The sequence below is a fragment of the Nanorana parkeri genome, unplaced genomic scaffold (genome assembly GCF_000935625.1).
Source record: "Nanorana parkeri isolate BGI_ZX_2015 unplaced genomic scaffold, ASM93562v1 scaffold54, whole genome shotgun sequence".
NCBI classification, from domain to species: Eukaryota; Metazoa; Chordata; class Amphibia; order Anura; family Dicroglossidae; genus Nanorana; species Nanorana parkeri.
Window position 1 is genome coordinate 328,838 of NW_017306322.1, and position 15,421 is coordinate 344,258.

Here is a 15,421-nt window from a genome sequence, read left to right on the forward strand (position 1 = left end):
ATTTGCACCAGGAAAGGCGCCCGGTGTTTCTTTTTTATGTTTCACACAGTGTAATCCCTCATCTGTAACGGGGCGGCCTGCCTGGAACACAAGATTCATTTGTGGCTGAAGGAGGTTCCTATCTAGCATAGGTTTTGCTTTTTGAATTTCCCTAAGTTCTATCCCACTCCTAATAACCATATCCATCTAGAGCCTAGGTTCTCAACTGGTGGGTCGTGACCCAAAAGTGGGTCACAACCCCGTGTTCAGTGGGTCGCCGCATGCCTTCCACTTTTCTAAGTGAGAGACTCCTCTGCCTCCCTCTAGTGCAGCACTGCCAGTTCTCACGCAAAGCAGCCATTCAAAATATACTTTCCCCTTCGCCGAGTGTCAGCTTGAGGGGGGATGGGGCTATGACAGCGAAGCAGCATACGTGCATACGTGCATTGCTTACAGCTCCCTCACGTGTCCTGTAGAGGTGCCTGGACCGGAGTGACATCACATTCTGGCTCCAGGCACCTCGACAGGGCACGCAAGGGAACTGTACAAACAATGTACATATGGATGGAGCTCCGTCACAGCACAGCAGGCTCAGGATCGACTCCAGTTCTCGTAAAATTTGGAGACTGTGTGGACCTTAAAAAAAAATTAAAACATTTTTGGAGTATGTGTATGTGTGTGAGAATGTTTGTGGTTGTGTATGTATGTCAGTATTTTTGAGGGCCCATTTACACTAGCACAGTGCGTTAAACTGTACCACACAATCACACCTACCATGCTTTCTGGTGTGGAAGGTGTGTTGCGTTGCCATTCATTTCAATGGTACCCCAAACGCACCTCCCACCTACAGTTCGTACGCCCGCAACAGAACGTGAGGTACCCTAATGCCGTGCTTTCCATTGCAGTGCGACTTGGGTCGCGACTTAATGACCAAGGGCAAATATGGGTCCTGTGGTTACACAGGTTGAGAAGCACTGATCTAGACGTTTGTAAACTTAGCTATTGAAGATGTCCATAGGATGTACTTCCTCAATGCACTGACACAATTTCACACAGCCCTGTGACTATTCACTTCATTGTGTCACCTCTCTCACAGAGCCTGATTCCTGAACTACAACTCAACGTCTGAACAATGTAACATTATTATTGCTTCCTGAAAGCAATGCATGATAGAATATGTAGTCTTGAGAAATCGAGACTGTATCACGTCAAGCAGCAGGGAAAGAGATGCAAAGCACGCTGGGAATCCAGAAAGCACTCACTACATAAAAGCGTTGATTACATTCTCAAAAACAACTATAGAATGCATTCCCATTACAATGATGATGTTATATGCTGGGAGTTTACAACTCCATTAAGACAGATTCAGGTACCTATACTAGCTGAATTTACAGTGGAAATTTGCATAAGAAAAAAAAGAAAAGCAGGATTTTTTTATTGCATAAAAGACATGCTATTTTGTCTATTGATAAATGTTTTCCCACAGGATTCATACATCTTTAAAGGAGAACAATGAGGTGATTGAAAATCACTCAGACTCATAGTTCGAGCCGACGTGTGACAATGAAACTGTCACACGTCGGCTCAATAGATCGGGAAGTGAGCGAACACATACCGTTGCTCGCTCACTTCTCGATTATGTCCCTGCAGAGAGCAGTGGATTCCTCCCCACTCAGGATCCCCCCCCCACTCTAGATAGGCAGAGCCAGCTGTCAATCACGCAGCTGGGTGGATCTTGATAGTAATGTCGTGATCCGTCCCGGCTGCGGCGATCTCAGTATATCGCGGGAAATAGCTCGCTATATACTGAGCTTTGGGTCACGAGAGGAGGTTAGTATATGTCCTCTCGTGACCCTTAAGAGAACTATGGGGAAAAACACTTACCCCATAGTTCTCTTTTAATTGTTACTCCAGACAGATATTTTTAAAAATGTGCGTTCATTAAACAAATTACATTTATTTTTAACTGCAGTTATTGTAAGTACTAGATTTTGACAATAGATGTCACCAGCACTCCAAAAGTAGATTCAATATATTTTAATGTCAACGGTCATTCAAAATCACAAGTACTTTCGGGGCCACGTTGGGTCCCCGTCATCAATGAGTATAAATTCCAGACAGTCCACAATAAAGGCAATTGGAACTTCATGTTCCCCATCCTTCATTAAAAAATATTCGGCTGCTTTGAGACCTGCATCATTGGGGATGCATGTATATAGAGATGAAATATCCATGGTTGCCAATTTCCAGTCGTCGTCAATCCTCTGGTGTGCGTGGAGTTTTTGTAGGAAGTCTGCTGTATCCTTAATGAAAGCTGGGAGTTTACGCACTAGTGGTTGTAGGTAATGGTCAATTAGTTGGGCCAATGGTTGCGTAATGGATCCAGTGCCTGAGACTATTGGTCTGAATGTCAATGGGTCAAAGCCCTTGTGTATTTTAGGCAGGCCATATATCACCGGTGTTTGTGCATGATCATTTATAAGGAATTCAGCAACTGTATCATTAATCCATCCGTTCGTCTGGCCCATCTGGATCATCGATCTTAGTTTGGTTTTGATTAAACGCATTTCTTCATGCGTCGTGGGCTCGTAACTCGTAGAGTCTGATAATAGCTTTTGCATGCCCAAACTGTAGTTCTTATAATCCATAATGACAATACCCCCGCCTTTGTCCGCGGGTTTGATAATGATACTGTTGTCATCTTTCAAGGATTTAAGTGCCTCTCGATCCTGTTTGGTCATATTGGTGTGTGGTCGGGCATGCGTTTTGCTGTATAGCACATCATGTTTTACAGTCTGGGTAAATGCTTCAATCGAAGTGAATTGTCCACTAGGTATGAAATTGCTTTTTAGCCGGAATGGCAGCCCTTTGTTGGTGGTGGATGGGAGCGTGGAGAAATGTTGTTTGAGTTTTAGCGTGCGTTCAAATTTGAACATTTCAGTTTCAAATTTGAAAGGATTGAAGCGACCTGTGGGACAGTATGATAGCCCTTTGGTCAATAGCTTGCTTTCATCCTCTGATATCAGACGAGATGACAGGTTTATTACCGGGCTTTGCGTGGTGGATGCTGATGACGGGGACCCAACGTGGCCCCGAAAGTACTTGTGATTTTGAATGACCGTTGTCATTAAAATATATTGAATCTACTTTTGGAGTGCTGGTGACATCTTTTGGAATTACTACTTGACTACACGGTGCCTCCGTGGTCGCTACAAGCACCCTATTACAGACATCATCTCCTAGGAGATCCGGTAAGGAGTGCAGGAAGATACACACAATTTAGATTTTGACAATCACGCAGCTGGGTGGATCTCGATAGTAATGTCGGGATCCGTCCCGGCTGCGGCGATCTCAGTATACAGCGAGCTGTAGCTCGCGGTATACTGAGCTTTAGGTCACGGGAGGACGCTGGTTTGTGTCCTCCCGTGACCTTAGGTAGGTCTATAAGGAAAAGCACTGACCCCATAGTTCTCCTTTAAGCCAAGATTCACATATTTTTCTAACTAGATTCAGTTGGGAAAATCTGTGAATCCTGAGTGAAAGTTGTAACTCTTGTGTAAAAAACATTTTCAAATAGATCCCCTAGTATGTCTTGTCTGCAATCAAAGCTTCTTACCCATTGTTGAGTTGCCTCGGTGCTGGGATGAATGAAATCCTATGCGAATGCATGTGAGCTACAACAAAATGGGCTGGCCTATCAAGATGGCTGAAGGTGCCAAACCTAACCCAAGATGTCAGAACAAGCAAGGGAGCCCACAGACACCACATTGCTGGAGGGGAGATGAGTATTGCAGACTTTAGTTCCAGTTTAAAAATATAATTTTGTACAGCATTAAAAAGGAACAGAAAAATCTTCAATGTGTGGCTGGGCCTGGAGTGGCACAGCCTTGCATGCTGGGTCCTATTCATTTCTATAGGGAGCTGTACTCATGTTGGCCTGCAATGATCCTTCAGAGTACAGCTCACCACATAGGAATGAATGGAGTCGCAGCATGCATGCATGCACAGGATGAAGAGGACTCATCAGGGAGGTTTTCCTAAGCAAGCGTGTGCAGTTCTAGGCAAAGTAAAGAATGCTTGCTCAATCAAGAAGCAAAGTATTTTTCCAAGTAGGCTGCACTCGGGGGGCTGCATGAGTTGTGTTGTTTATCTGTCTAGTGTGTACATGTGCAATTTCTTTTATTCAGTGATGGTATTATATAATATAAAGCCACAACCGCAAACAAGCATAAACCACAGAAGCATTCAGCAGTGGTTTCAGAGACGGTCCAGCAGGGAATGATCACTCACTTTTGAGAAAAATCATAGTATTAGTATTGTTAGTATTATCCATAACTGGAAACAACTATTTGACCTCCAGCAACTTCAGCAAAGTATGAACTGTATTATAGACACCAGTGATGTTGCTTAAAAACCCCCTCAAACACATCTGCAGCTGAAGGCATTGCAGAGAAATTCAACTTCAAAGTACTCAACGGAGGCACTAAAACCACAGCTCCTTTACCCTTTTATTCTATGGCAGAAGAAACGTGGCAGCTGGCCAGCTTTCTAATGTAAACAAACACTAGGTGCTGCTAATCCAGCGTTCTTCAATAATTTTTCAGTCATGGCACCCTTGTCATAGATTTTAAGGGGGACCCCATGCAAAAACACACAAATAAGTCACATCAAAATGCCCCCCTCAAATCAAGATCACATCAGAAACTCCTCTTTCATATCAGAGTCCCCCCCCCCCTTCACATCAGAGTCACCTTTTGCATCAGTAGTCCCCCTTCACATCAGGACCCCACTTTCACATCCGAAGCCCCTCTTTCATATCAGAGTCCACCCTTCACATCAGAGTCACCCTTTGCATCAATAGTCCCCCTTTCACATCAGAAGCCCACTTTGAGGCACCCCTGAGGAAGCCAGAAGGCACAGCTGTGTGCCACAGCACCCTGGTTGAGAAAGGCTGTTCTACGCTGTTAGAAATGGAGTGAAATGAAATCCCACGTCAGTCATTAAGGATGACTTACTTCACAGTACATGCAGCTAGAAAGGTCAGTGATTGCTTGTTTTGAAGCTCTTTCAGGCTAGGTTTAAACTATTGCATTGTGGTTAAAAAAAAAAGTATAACTAATGTGGGGCATTACACGTTAAATGCGTTGATGGGTGCTTATGAAAAAAAAAATTTCTGTTAAGTTGGGTAACTTTTGTCCATCTGCCAGGGGACATTTCAGCCAATTCTTGTAAATCATCCCAAATTCTGACCGTGTATGGCCAGCATTAGAGCCCATTTACAGCAGTTGCAGTGACTAGTGTTTCTAGGAACTGGATCAATGCCAGTTACCGCAAAGGTAACTATGTGCTCCATTCACACCATGATGCTGATGCTACGTGCAGTGCAGTAAAATGTAGATAGCAGGGGGCACCAGAGGTCACCTGATCAGATCTGAATGTACACTGCCAATAAAATTAAAGAACAAAAGTAACAACATATACACTGGTGCCACCCAGTGGACACCAGCGGCATGCTAACACGGAACGTTTTCGCATGTGGCTGGAGTAAACCAGCCTTTAGGGCCCGTTCACACCATATCACCTGTGCGGACCTGTGCAGTCCTAATGCACAGACAAGGCAATTTGCCTTGTTTTCACCACAGAGGGTTGCGAACCTCTACACATGCTTGGGTGAATTGAACTAAATTCCACTTGTGACATTTCAATGAAGTTCGAAGAAAAAAGGAAACAGTGCGATGCACTGAAATCAACACATTGCAATACTTCCTATCAGCGCACACAGCGGCCGCACGGTAGTATGCACTGCTGGTGTGAACGCACCCTAAAAGGAAACTCAATCTTCTGTCCTCTTCCATTAGAAAACTCATAATGCTTTGACTTGTGCACCCTATATAGCTTTATAAAGCATAAAACAGAGATTTTATATTTAAACGAGAACTATGGGGTAAGTGTTTTTCCCCATAGTTCTCTTTAGGGTCACGGGAGGACATATACTAACCTCCTCCCGTGACCCAAAGCTCAGTATATAGCAAAATATTGCTCGCCATATACTGAGATTGGCGCAGCCGGGACAGACATCCCAACCTGCAAAACCTTATTTCAGGGAGGTGCCCGTCTCATTTCAGGGAGGTCCCCTTTCTGTTTTTATTTTACAGCGGCCGTCGTCAGAATATAAAATAAATAATATAATAAAGATAATAATATATATATATATATATATATATATATATATACACAAAAAAAAAAAATATACAAAAAAAAAAAAAAAACAACCAGGACATATAATTGATTCTATATTATCCACAAAGGGTTAACAGCACTCTCTCAACCCTGCAGCAGTGCCTGTACCTGCTCTCAATAGTAGTCTATGTCCGCCCTCTCTGTGCAGCAAGTAGCTTCTTCCTTCTGAGAGCCAAGCCTCGTTCTGGGGCTACTCTAGAGATCACATGACCTTCCTCCAGGAGGCAAGCCTCACTCTGAAACTTTACCCCCTGATATCTTATCAGAAAGGTTTACTCAGAGTAAACCTTTCAGGGAGAAAATGCCTCTCTCGCGGACATCAGGGAGCCGCTATCTAATAGAGGGAGACTCCCTGAACTTTAGAGAGACTTGAGATCCCTGGGATCCCGACAATACTGTTGAGATCCACCCAGCTGGCTAATTGACAGCTGGCTCTGCCTATCTAGAGGCAGAGCCAGCTGTGCCCACCTGTTCCCCCAGTCAGCACTGGAGGTTCGGAGAGGGGAGGGAATCCCTGTGGGGAGCCGTGACTGACAGTCGGCACTCTCTGCGAGGAAATGATTGGAAAATAAACAAGCGTGTTCGGTCACTTCCTGATCTTTAGAGCTGACGTGTGACAGTTTTATTGTCACAGGTCGGCTCTAACTATGAGGATGAGTGGAAATCACTCACCTCATAGTTCTCCTTTAAACAGGAAAAAAAGCTAAAATTTCACATAAAAAAATAGAATCTAAAAAAAAGAAATAAAATGAACCCCAAATCATTATAGTTTCATCATAAATAGCCTTGATCACCTACTGTATATCTAACTCAAGTAGCTACATTTTATTCAGACACTTTAAGTGTACGTATTCAATTTACAGTGAATCAATGATGACACATAAGCATTCTCAGTATTTGTGTGGTCTCCCAGGAGCTAAAACGTTGACTGGAAAGAACATCATTGTTGAGCTATAAAATGACATTGTTGAATCAATATGACCTTCAGTTTATATTTTCGCAGCTCTTATAGAGGAGTACTATATATAGTGATCTCATTATTCGTATCCCTTGAATCTCTAATAGAAAAGATATAAAAACAATATTAGAGTAGTAAAAAAACATAACATACCAGAACACATCATATATTACTAATTGATTTTAGCATTAAAGATCACCTACGCCGATTTTACTGTTCTATGCTAGGAAATTGATAGTGTTACACTGGAAAAAGCCGGCTCCGCCTACCTTGGATAATTGGAGGGAATTAGTAGAATCTGTTATCCCAATGTATAAAGCTACGTATATCCATAGAGCTTGCCCTCAAAAGTTCCATAAAGTCTGGGGACCCTGGTTGGATGCATTTTCTGCGGTACTAGCTGACTAGCAAGACTTGTGTACATCCTCACTTGTGTGTCTGAGTAGGCGGGGAATTGAGAATTGAACATTGAGATAATTTGCATGACTTGATTCATGGGTGACACCAGGGATCCTGGAAGATGGAGAGGGGGAGGGAGGGTATGATATGTGGTGTTGTTGGACCAATGTTGTAAGATGTGCCCCTGAGTGTTGGAACTCAGGTGATAACTGTGTATTTTGTACTGTTGTTTATATGAAAAATCTAATAATAATAATAAAAAAAGATCACCTACGCCACAAACTGAAAGGATGCTCTGGAATGAATCTGAACACTGCTAGCTTTCTGGTAGCTCATGCAGTATGTTTACGCATGATGCAATTAAACCAAATGAGATTTCTAAGAAATCTGGACACCATGCTTGAGAGTTTCAAATGGCTGATTGCTGAGGTTTAGGATGCCAGATTAGTGGAACACTTGGCATACACAATTACTATAATACAACTTGTGCACACGTGTGGTATCCCTATGCACGTCAGGTGTAGGAGAATTTATTTTGGGTTGTTCTTTGGTGGTGGGTCATAGTAATAGTGAGAAATATCCAGCTAAAGTTTATTTATTTTTTTACTATTTTGAATAAGAGAGGAGATATCTTTTAACAATTACCACCAAATGAAGGCCCAATTGGTCCTGAAAAAAACAAGGTATAATTCACCTGGATGCACTAGGTTACAAAGATATATACAGTTTTACTAGCTCATCCCAACGTTGCAAAAATGGGTATATTTATTTTATCTTTATCATTAAGGGGTTAAAGCAGAACTAAAACCTCCTATCCCTTACAGCAAAGGGAGGTTCCATCTTAACCAAGGGGGGTTCTATCTTAACTGTTATTTGGATTGCAGTTGCCATCCATGGTGCTGAACCTGTGATCAGCTATGATACCAACCCTTTGTGGTGTTGAAAGCTTGGTTGAGAGCTGAAATATAGACACTGACAACTTTTACAGATGGTATGTCTTATAAGTAGGGCTGGTACTGATTAAAATTTTCGTGTTCGATTAATCGAATTTTTAAAATCGATTAATTTCGATTAATTATAACGTACATACAGATCCAACTACATTGGCCTATACACATACAGCACAGCAATTAAGTAATAAAATGAACTGGGATCACACTAATCCAGCACGTTAATAATCTCACGTGCCCCACTCAATATGGCCGCCGCTTGAGTGGGGCAATTCAGAATAATAACGTGCTGGATTAGTGTGATCCTAGTTCATTTTATGACTTAATTGCTGTGCTTTATGTGTATAGGCCAATGCCTTGGCTGGCGCTCGTGCAGAAAGTTTCTTGGGCAAACTCACCGGCCCAAGTGGCTCAGTCGGCTAACAAAGTGAAGGGGGAGGAGTCATGTGACGTCACGGACATTGACGTCACCGGACTCCTCCCCCTTCCCTTCGTTAGCTGTCACGGACATCAACGTCACCGGACTCCTCCCACCTTCCCTTCGTTAGCCGAGGGAGCCACTTGGGGAGGGGGGGGAGTCTGGTGACGTTGATGTCTGTGACGTCACCGGATCTCCGACGGAAGACCCGGAAGCCGGCGTAGAGGTGAGTACCGATCAAAAAAAATGTAATCGATCAAAAAAATTAACGATTAATCGAGGTATTAATCGTTAATTTCCGCAGCCCTACTTATAAGTAACTGTTTCGAGAGGCTTTAAATTGGTATGTAAAGTTCCTTTTTAAGTATGTCACAATGAATGGACTACCCTAATGCAACACATAACACAACATAAGAAGTAAATGGTCCCTAAAGATTTTATTCTTGTCTTTGGATGTACTCAGCATCTTCTTAACATCATCCTCTCCAGTGGCATGCTAGAGAGCCAGACCACTCTGCTCTGTGTAAGAGCCATGTCTGGATCTCCACCAGATCTCCATGGACACCTGGCAGAAGGACCCCAGCTAGGGATACACCAATACCATTTTTTCCAGACCGAGTACGTGTACCGATACCTTTCCTCCTCCTATACCTTGTTCTAGTGTCATGTGACAATTTTTCTAAAACAATACAGAATAATGATTTTAGGACAGTGGTGGAGCGCCAGAGCCCAGTCACAGCACCTGGTAGAGGGATTACAAATCTCAACAATACATTATATAGCAAGGCAGAATACTATCAGTTATAGAGGAGTACAAAGTTCACCAATACATTATACTGCAATGTGGAATAATAGTATATGAATTTGTTACATACTCTGTGCTGCCGCTCTGCTCCGGGGTGTCGACCTGATGTCTTAGGCAGAGGGCCTCAGGAGGGGTGGTGGAGGGTCTCAGGAGGGGTGTGGAGGGTCTCAGGAGGGGTACAAGGGTCTCAGCAGGGGGAGATGTGTGGGCAGCGGAAGCGTTGTAAACAGGCACTGCATGGTTCCCAAGAAGGCTTCTGTGAGGTCCCCAGCAAACGCGGGACCTAAGGCAACTGCTTCAATTTTTAAATTTACAGCACCAGTATCAGTTTTTGGTATGGAGGCACCGATACCGGGTTTTTTTTTTTATCGAGTACCGAGTACCTGGGCCACGTACCCCAATTATCAGGAAGTTGGGCGGTGGATTATGACCCGTCGCCCGGCTTCCTGATTGCCTGTGAAGCCGGTGTGCTAGCGAAAGAACACAGGCTTCACTTGCCGAGGCTACTTGGCTTCCTGACCAATCAGGAAGCCGAGCGGCGAGTCATGAGGTGCCGTCCCCCTCCCTGATTGGTCAGGAAGCCAGGCTGCCTAGAAACAATTGAGGCCAGCTTTCTAGCCTTCTGGCTACCTGATTGGCTAGGAAGCTGGCTTCACTTGCTGCTGGGCAGCATGGCTTCCTAACCAATCAGGAAGCTGGGACGCGAGTCATGATGTAGTGCTCGCCTTCCTGATTCGTTAGTAAGCCAGGCTTAGCCAGGCTTAGCAGCAAGTGAAGCCGGCTTCCTATCCAATCAGAAATCATGAAAATGCCCAGTATTAGCTCCGATACTGGTATCTGTGCATCCCTAACCTCAGCAGTGAACAGAGAGGACAAGGAATCACATCACTGTGGTATGGTAAGTGAAAAAGTGTACTAAAAAAGTGTTTTGCTCAGCTCAGCTGAGTGTGGTGAGAAGGAGGGATGGATGTTTTTTTTTAATGTACCCTTGAGTTGAGTTTAAAGGTGTATGTAAACTCAATTACTAGAATATTGTATAAGGTTTAACCTGTTAACATAATTTCAAAAGTAATTTTTAGATTTCATTAATATAACACACCTGCCATGAAGGTCTATGTTCTGGTACTTCCAGTAATCGGGTGACAGTCTCTGTTTCCCAACTGTACTCCTGCATTGTCACCCTATCACCTGGGCTACAAGTTGTCATTTCAACACACATTACCTAGGCATGGTCCTCTGCTGTCACCATCAGGAGACCCACCCTTACAAATATGATTTAGCCATCGCAGAAGTGCACGTAGACAGGAAGTGGCTACAAGAGATCAACAGGACTGAGCTGCAACAAAGCATGGAAATAAAGGTAAAAACAAGAATTTCATTAAAAAAATTGAAAATTGTTTGTGATGCATTGTGCTTTACCAAACCAAAGGTTGATGGTGATGGGCTTTGAGCTTGTGTTGGTGGACAAATGCAGTTTGCTTTTTTTTTTAACCTAACAAGCCCCCTATCTGATAGCACACTGGAAGTGACAGGTACTCTTTAAAGTGACATTAGGGGTCTATTATTGTCTCTTATGCACCCGTAATGTCACCTATGCACTTCAAAGAAGCTGATCAAGCTGAGATTATGCTTAGAAGAATCCCTTCCAATGTAAAGCTGATAGTTACCTTTACACAGGTAAATAGACTATAGCTGCATGGAATCTGTTTACAGGGGCGGGACTACAATCTCAATACAAATCAGAAAACTAAACATGAGATTGTAGTCCATCACGGGAGTGAGCTTGGAGCGGTGGCTACTTTACAATATACACAGGGACCATGGGGAGAACAAAAGTAGCCCCCCTCCAGAAGGAAGGACAGTGTCAGCACCAATTCAGAGATGATTTGATGATCTACAGCCGAGTGATACACAAATAAGATACATTTTTGGAGATAGTTAAAGTGACATTAAAGTCAAAAATCTTTTTCCCTGCCCCCAATGTTAATTAAAGCACTTACCTTAAATTATGTATCTTAATCCGATCTTCTTCTTGTTTCCTGTCCTTTTCATCCTTCTCTCCAGCGCTGACTCCTCTGTCCTCGCTGGCACTTCCTGTCCTACGGTGTCTGCATGCGGGTGCACGCTGTCCATAGACTTACCTTGTGTCTCTCCTCGCGTCCCAGCCGAAAATGTGAACTGCGCATTCGCCGGGCCCAAGATGCTGTGCGCCCGCCTGAGAATTTTTCACATTTTTGGGAGGGAGCGCGCGGGGAAGACACAGGTAAGTATTAACCCTTTTCAAAGTGGTTTTTTTTTTTTTACACTTTTTGCATATATCTACTGCTCGCTAGCAGTAGATATATGCAAAAAAAAACGGAGGGTTAAACAACCCTTTAAGGTACTTGAATGCATTTTAAGGTTTAAGTTTAGGCCTGGTTCACACCTGCGCGTCCTGGGAATGCGTTTGCGCTCTGCGTTTGCTATGCTGCCCTATTGATTTCAATGGGGTCATATACACGCGGCAAACAGGCTACTGCACTATTTTGTGCAACGCGCGGGACGTGTTTTTCTGCACGTGTGGAAAACCGCGTGACTTGCTGGCCATGTTTGGGGTGTCATTAGAAATGAATGGCAGTGCAACAGCGTGTTGCACAGGTGTGAACCAGGCCTTAGTGTTAATTGCATGACTTTAACCAGTTGACATCCGCGGTGTTAAACCCCCTTCCCATCAAGGCCATTTTTCAGTATTCAGCGCTGCAGTACTTTGACTGACATTTATTCCGTCATGCAACGCTGTACTGAAATGAATTTTATACCCTTTTTTGGGGACAGATAGAGCTTTCTTTTGGTGGTATTTATTCACCACTGGGGTTTTTATTTTTTTACTATATTAAGGAAAAATTACCGAAATTAAAAAAAAAAAACGAGCACATATAGACGATCGGCGGGCTATGGAGCCGCTGATCGCCTATATGTGAAACACCCGGTAACGGGTGTTTGTATTGGTCAAGTCTTTTCTGCCCGTGCGTGCCCGCTAGGGGGCGTGCGCAAGCAGAAAAAAAATGCCGTCTGGCGACGGCAACCCGCCAATGCTGCAGTGCCGTCCGTCCGTTTTTTTACTACGGGCGGACGGCAAGTGGTTAACATGGTTACCATGTTGCTGTGTTCAATGACGGGTTTAATCTGTTGCCCGGAATTTCTGGTTAATAATAAAGCTTCAGATGTCTGGGTCTGCAAAGACCACAATGAAGAGAAACCTGAAGACCTTAAAAGTATGAAAGCAAAGTAAGTGTAATAAAGCCAACACTGCACCGTTCTGTCATTGCTGCCACCAATAATTAATCAGATGCTTTAGCTGCAGCATATGGCATGGCCCTGAGAGAAAAACACTGTCCTATGTAATAAAAGCATCAGTCCAGAAAGGAGATGTTTTCACTGCGATAAGGAAGACTAGTGGTTCCTGAAGAAGAAAGACCTGCTTTATAAACCCATCTCATGTTTAACCCTTTTACCACTGGAGCTGCTATTCTAGCATTGTTAACCAGAACAATAAGGATATGATTCCATAGTCTCAATGATATGCTTGTATATATTTGGAGTCTCAGGTGAGGTACTTGCTGTTTGCTTAATGGATAGTAATAATTAAACCGTTTTCCTTCTGTAAAAATGCTTAAGTAGCCTTCGGAAACGCGCGAACCACGGTTAAAAAAACGCGCGGCGGTCGCTCGACAGACGCGCAGATGCAATACGCCTAGGTGTGAACGAGATCTCAAAGGAGAAAAACCTGTTATAATAAGCCAGTTGGTGCAGTAAGATGCGTTTTCAGGAGGAGTAAATGCTAATGCATAGAAAAGCATCTATCGAGCGTTTGTGGGTAATGTGTTTTCTTAGGTGATGCTCCAGTTTCAGACAGCCCAGAACAAGTGCAGATCAAAACAGGTGCAAAAAACATGCAATTGAAAAAGTAATGCAAGTTCTGGTCAAAACATGTGCAGTTGGAAAAGTAGTGTAAGCTCTGAAGAAACAGGGCACATGTTAAAAGACAGATTTGCACATAATAAAAATGATCTAAGAGGCTAAAACTGCAGCAACTGCTTTGATAAATTTCTCCCAATGTATGTAAGACTCCATTTACAAAGCTTTAAATCAGGACTCCAGGCATTTTCTCTGTAAATCTGCAGTGTCAAATAAGGTAAGCCTCATGAGTTGTATGCAGGGCCGGTGCTAGGTTTCCTGCCTACACAGGCAAGGTGGATTTTTGCGCCCCCCGCCCCCCTCCCCGACCCCCAGTAAAAACAGGGCATTTTGACAAGTACTTGTACTTGTCAAAATGCCCCGATGTTTGCGCTATGTTTTTTTTTAGTATGTCACTTTAATCACTTGTCTACCAGTGCCGTTTATAAACCATGACTGGTAGCAGGGGTTTTTTTTGTCCTCAAAACAAGGTTACAGTCATGAATGTTTGAGCAAAAATCGCATATGCAACCATCAAATCAAATGTGATTATTGTGCTTTACATACAGTTCTAGTAGAAGCATTTCGTGGATACAAAACTTTTCAGTTATCATCAAACAGAACATTTAACGTATATCTAGTAAGAGTATTCAACATACTTTCATTAGTGAGAATCTGCAGTCGGGACACAGTTGCGTTGTGATAATCGTTACTGTATTGAACCGCTGAGCGCAGAGAGTGTCATCAATGATATAGTGTAAAAACCATGTTGTGGGAAGTTGGAGCTCAGCCTCATCCAAGGCGCGAATGCTGGGAGTAAAGGTAGGTATTAGCAAGGAAAGAGCAGAGTGAGCAGAGGGGAGTAGTAGGCACAAGCGGAAGGAAAGGGTAGAAGAATGGGTATGATCCTGAATCGCTGCCAGGGTCCCCGTCCAAGGAAGGATCCACCACCGCCGACAGCTGAGGAGCTAGGGTCCCGACACGGGAGGTCCCATCAGGCAGTGTGACCCAGGAAGGCCACCATGTCTCCCAAGAGTGCGGCCTCGGTGTCAGTCTGACATAAGGTCCGCGTATGTGGTGGAGTGTTGGAAGTAGATCCATGGACCCCAGGTGGTCAAGAACTTCCCTTCGGTGTTTCTAAGGGAGGCTGTCAGATCTTCCAGAGTATACACCTCACAATCTTAGAGAGCCACAATGAGATGGTGGGCGGGCTCGTTTGTTTCCTCAGCAGGGCAATAGTGGCTCTGGCAGCATCTAACAGGTGATCCCAGAAGGATTTCAAGACCGGGCATGACCAGAAGGTAACATCATGCCCGAGTCTGAACCACACCTCAAACACTGGGCAGGGATCACGGGATTCATTTTGTGCAAAAGCTGGTACTCTGTACCAGCGGGATAGAATTTTGTAGCCCATTTCCTGAATTTTGCTGGCCATGGACGATTTGTGGGACATGGTGAGTATGACTCGGGTCTGTTGTTCGGTAAAGACAAATCCTAGTTCCCTTTCCCATTGCTGCAAGAACGATGGGTGGGAGGTGGAGGCGGGGGCACTGATCAGTTTGTAAATAAGGGATATTGCATGTCGCGTGGGTTCTGTCCCCGTACACATCATCTCGTAGTCAGTAAGGGGTCTATCCAGGTTCTGGGGATTAGGGATGGCTCGCAGAAAGTGTCGGAGTTGCATAACACTCCAAAAGGCTAGAGGGGGGTCGGTAAGGGATCGTATAGCTGGGCCC